The sequence below is a fragment of the Poecilia reticulata genome, linkage group LG19, assembly GCF_000633615.1.
Source record: "Poecilia reticulata strain Guanapo linkage group LG19, Guppy_female_1.0+MT, whole genome shotgun sequence".
NCBI classification, from domain to species: Eukaryota; Metazoa; Chordata; class Actinopteri; order Cyprinodontiformes; family Poeciliidae; genus Poecilia; species Poecilia reticulata.
In genome coordinates this window covers 24,302,741-24,308,740 of record NC_024349.1, presented here as the reverse complement: position 1 = coordinate 24,308,740, position 6,000 = coordinate 24,302,741, and positions in this window count along the sequence as shown.

Sequence of the window (6,000 nt, the reverse complement as noted above, 5' to 3'; positions counted from 1 at the left end):
GCATGAATGTGCTTTGATCTATGCTAGTCCATTGAATCTCTGACGATACTGGGACTGTTGTGCTGCTGGAAGGTGAATCTTTTGAATCTTTTTCTTCCAATTATTTTTCTTCCTTTATCTGACCAACTTTATTTTCCCTGCCAAAAGTATGCATACCTCCAGCATGATGRCATAATGGTAATAAAACTAGAACAGCTTGAAAAGATATTCCCAATGGTTAAAAAGTAACAGTAAAATGAAAGGAACTGTTAATTTATTTTTTTAAACGTTTTTAAGTGAATATAGTCATCCTCAGTCTAAATCAGTGGTTCTTAACCTTTTTTGAGGGACCGAACCCATCAGATTCTTATGGGCATTCACTGAACCCTTCTGTAGTGATAAATAAATTATATATTTTTTTCCAAATTCAAGACAGGGGTCACTAAGATCACTAAGTCTTCTTAAAAGGTAGAGTCTCTGAGAACAGTTCTTCAAAATATAGTCAGTGTTTTCAGCAAAGTTGAGCTGACTATGCAGGAACGACCCAAGGTATTTAAAATTTGCTACAGTTTCAACAGGTTGGCCTTCGAGAGAAACTGGAACCACTTTAAGGTCTTGTTTAGATCATTTAATTAGCTCTACATTTTTAAGAGAATGAAAAATTAATAATAAATAATACTTTGCGTTATTCTGATTTAGTAATGTAATTATATTAGTTGTGTTACCACCCCATGGCACTAGAGGCAGTAGCAAGCCCGAAAAGATGCAACTATGGAGCAGATTTAGAAGTACACAGAAAGCTACAGGATTTGGTAAAAACGGTGAGCTTTGCTGAAGTAATTAAAGACACAAGTTCAAATCCATGCTGAGAGTGGAGCTCCTTCAATCAGTGCTCCTCCGCAGCACTGATTGGCTAAGCAATGTAACTGGATCCTCTGCAGCAAGTGATGGCAAAGCGGGGCGTCAYCACGACTTTACACAAGTGTGTCTTTACCTCCGCGGCAGAGGCTCCACCGAACCCCTGAGACCGACTCACTGAACCCCTGGGGTTCGATCAAACCCAGGTTAAGAACCACTGCTCTAAATAAAGCTGTTCAGTGAAGGTCTGAGAAGTTTCTCAGAGAATATTAGTAAAGAAGCAAATCATGGAGACCAAGGGTCACAGCAGACAGGTCAGCGAGGAAGTTATGTAGACATTTAAAGCAGGGTTTGGTTAGAAATCGATACTCCAAGCTCAAAAATCATTCGAAAGTGGAAGGAGTGACAAACCTACCAAGACATGGCCGTCCACCAAAACCGAAAGGCCAGGCAAGCGTAGATACATRGCATATCCCGCTATGTACARTGGAAAACCAACATAACCCTGAACACAGCATCCCCACAGTAAAGCCTGGTGGTGGCAGCATCATGCTGGAGGTATGCATACTTTTAACAGGGAAAAGAAAGTTGAAAGAAAAAATAATTGGAAAAAAATGACCTTCACCTTCCAGCAGCACAACAGTCCCMGTGTAGCCAGAGATCCAATGGACTAGTATAGATCGAAGCATATTCATGCTTTAGAAGGGCCCAGTCAAAGTCCAGACCTAAATCCTAAAAAATAAAAAAGCCATGGCTTACAAAGTAATAAATATCAACAATTGATTATTGGATTAGGACATTTCCAAAATGCTTTATAGTAATAAAACTTTTACGAACAGCAGTTTATAAAAACGTGTTCTCTACTTTCCACTGCTGACAGCTGTATTAATCACCTATGAATGATTCTGAGCTTTAAATAATCTCATACACACACGCACACACTCCCTTTGTCTGATGGTAACCTGCCTGCACACGCCCCTTTGATTGTTTATTATGCTTTGTGGAGATGTGGAAATGTAAATCTGGGTTCAGCCTAATGTGGACGACATGTGCTACCTGAAGTTGCTTTAATAGCTTACAGATGTCAGGTAGGGCTAATTTCACCCCGCCGCCCCGYTCCCTTGCTCCCGAGCTGCACACACACTTCCAAACACACTCTTCTTTGAATAGCTACACATCCCTTTTTTCTTYTTCTTCTTTCCTCCTCCCTGTTTCTCGGTGTTGGTTTACAAGAGAACCCATAACTGTCTCTGGATGTTGTAACGTCGCCGCGTTTGCTTGTTTGCCTTTACTTRCGCRGCAGAACCTACGGCTGAATCACTCAGTAATTCCCTCTGTCTCTCGCCAATTAGGCCAGCGGTTCCACGACACCACGGCCAAAACGTCGGGCCCCCGTTTATTTACACGAGGCGCGCGCTTGTTTGGGACGCTCCGCTCCAAACACAAACAGAAAGGGCTTCAATTTGGCGCTGCGTTCAATGGCTCGCGGGACGTCGGCCTTTGCTTAAAAACCACAAAGCAGCTTCGCTCGTGTAGGCCAGCGCCGGTGTGAAAGCGTTGACTCACGGAGTGGAAGGATGGAAAAGGTGGCGTTGCTGTTGACAGAGCAAATACGCCAAATTGATGTTTTGCRAAGAAGGGAAGCTCAAACCGGGGAGGAGAAAACGGTGAAGTTGGASGTCTGAGGAGGGACAGAAAACCCAGTMCATKGTGGACAATCTTAAATTTACAGAGTGGGGAATTTATTAAAATTGTCTGCATCAAAGCTGAGTTTTATTGCCGTTTCAAATAGATGCACACACAAGCTGTTCCTCTGCTGTTCCACTGAGAGGGACAGAGAACAGGCACAAGAGGAGAGACATGACGTAGCCTGGTGTTTATTTTAAATGCAAGTTAGAGCAAAAAATAAAAAAGCTGAATCTGCATGTCCTTTTCTGACAACAATGAGTGTTAGAACAATCTCAGATCAGACTTTGATTACTCCAGACTTTGATTATAAGCACATTTGTGAGGTCAGACACTGATGTTGGAGGAGAACGCCCTGGCTCGAGATCTAAACCAATTCATTATTTGAACATATTGGAAACCCTTTACATGAAACTCTTAATGTACCGTTATTTAGATAACCTGAAGGCCATAAGCTTGAAGGCCTACATAATTGATTTACATGTTCTATGATACCCTATTTGTTTAAATCTTGTTTTTCACTTTTAGTGGTTTTTTTTGTTTGTTTTTGTTTTTGTATGTTTCTTGCTTGAAATAAAGTTATTGGCGGGAATGAGAAGATGCAAGGAGAGGAAATGGAACTGCTACATAAACAGTCTTCACCCACTTCAAAATAAGAGCATGACTATAAATGTGTACAGTCAATAATCAGATATTCAAAAACTGTAAAACTTATCTGAACATGTACAAAATAGCCAAGTAAACTAAGCGCTTCAGAATCTAACTGGAAAAATAAAATTACGGGTTGCTAAGTGTGCTAGATGTTGTCAGAGTTAGCCACAGCGCTAATAAATAAGCCGGTGCAACCGAACTTAACCCAAGCAACAAGTGAACAAGTGTTTCTCAACACATTTGGTGGACAATTGGGGAAAAGCAAATATTACATCATCTGTAAAACTAGATTATTTTACAAAGAACAAGACAAGTAGTGGGTTAAGTTGTTACAAAATTAACAAATATTGAACATTCCAGCTAGCCAAATGTGACTGGATGTTTGATCTTCACGTTCATGTGTTCCATTGTGCAAATGATTTTTGTAAAAGTGAACAGAAAAACAACTTTACCAGCTGCATTTTGTTTATACACCTTAATCCTTCATCATCTCCTCCATGTGGCGCGCTGGCTCGTTAGGCTTGATTGTTTGTTCACGTCACATTATTTCTTTAAAGTGAAACAACATGGAAGAACATCCAAACCTTCTCCAATGTATTCTGAATCCCGCTTCATTAATGGTGTTTGGCAGCACAACTGAGCACTTTTAAGGTAACCACAACATGGACTGCTTCGTCTCAGAAATGTACGGAGGTTCAGTCACAACAGCACAAAATCTGAGCAATCTGTCTTTGGTTTAAAAAACAGCTGCTGGATGAAAGGCTCGGTACGATGTGTCGTTTTTTTGTTGTATTTTTTATATATTTTTTTTCAGTTGGGAGGGGATGGACAGACGCTTGTGTACACAAAAAGCCAAAGGAGGCTGAGGCTTTGGGAAACTTCTCATCTCGACTTGGAGCTACAGCGTAAAAAATCAGAACAAACAGTGGAAGTCGACTGCTAAAGCCTCAGCTGCCCCTGTGGAGCCCCACCGGGCCGGTTGGACGTTTCTGAGGGATTCCTTCAGGTTCACAACGCAAGAGATTTAATAATAACATCCAAAACATTTGTACAAAGCCCAGGGTTTTTTTTTTTTTTTTTTAATAAAGTGGTGATATGATGAATTTTACAACCATAGAGTGTTTGAACTGCTAAGTGATGGCAAAAGTAAAGCACACACTCTACTGACTCTAGGATTTTAATACATAATCGAGCTACCAGAACATTACAGCCTTTACCAAAATTATTAATATAATTTCAGAAAATACAAAACTATACATTTCAACCATGTAATACAAATAATAAGAAAGTTTGTAAAATACTAAGTACACCCCCAAAAAACCGTGGACCATAAACCTCTACCTCAGCCACATTTGAAACAACCAAGCTAACACAGATAATTTCCCCTTGTATGAAAGAATAAACATTTATTAAACATCAACTGCCAAACAAACTAAACCCTTTGAAAAACCTGTTCCCTTCTTCACCTTTAGTGGCGCTGCACCAAGAACCACTGGCCGAAATGACGTGAAAACATCTGAAGAAGACACTGAGCGCAACTTCATTCTTCACTAAATGTAAGCAAAAATGAAGTGGCATCAGATTTTAGCGATGGTAGGATTTCTCTTTTGTCTTTGGCCACAAGACCAGACATTTCTATCGCTAGCGCTAGACCTGCATGTTTGTTTTGGTGGTATTTACCCAGAATGCCTTGCTCTAAAGCCCCGCTGACCCAGTGCATTTGATTTGAGACAGAAGAACCCTGTTGCTGAACTGGACAACTCCTTCAGTGACAGACTGCTGCATCCTAGGTAGACAAATGAACGTTAACGCAAATCCTTCCTCTCAGAAGCTGTTAGACTTCACAACCTTCGTGACCTTGGATCTCATTGTTCACATCACTGCTGTTATCTCCAGAGCCATTTTTATTCTCTTAATAATCTTTAGCTTTCTCAGTTGCACATTTCTGTTCATATGAGTGTGCTGTTTTTGAAACCTGCCAGGCATTAATAACCCATGTTGTGCGTTTGCCTCTACTGTCGTATTCTTATCTTTTCCATTTCTATATTTTCACCTTCATTTGAACATGCATGCAGCTTCTATTTACTTTGAACTTGCTGCTGGTGATCCTGAATTAACCCACTGGATGAACAAAAGTTATTTCTATTCTATTCTAATTTAGATCAGAGTGATAAAATGCTATATTTTTTTTCAGCCTACTTCTTGTTGCTAGGCCGATTCAATTTTAGATGATTTCTCAGTCATGTAAAATAGAACCGGTCAGGCAGTAATCAGGTCTGGGTTGGGCAGGTAAAATTGAACCCCGATATATGATTAATCACAGTTAATTTATTGTATTTAACAAACGGGGCAATTGTAGTTTTACATCAGGCCAGGGTGGCTTGGAAAGCTGTTTTTTTTTTTTTTTTTCAAGTGTTAAAAGAAGTAGAGAAACTCTGAATAAGGCATATTTGTCTGTTGGCAACTGCAGTCATTAGCTAGATGTGATGTGCCGTTCTTGGAAAGTTTGCGGTGATTAATCTCTGCACTGAGTCATTGTGTCTCTTCCACTCTGATGTGACGGCCTGAGCGCTGGGTGTTCGTCAAATAAATGTCATTGGGCTCTCCATGATGTTTAAACAACACTTAGGAAAGACTGCTGCACCTTCCAGGGGAGAAGCTCACCGTCCACCATCCGACACATACGAATGCCTTCCATTTTCTATTATTATTTCTTAGCCTTCCCGCAGTCCTGGGAGGGGACGAGTGGAGCCCGCCTGAGCTTTTCACCCTGAGCGCGGTCCAGGCAGAGTTGCACCGACTCCGCGTTCGCTTCTACAATTTTTC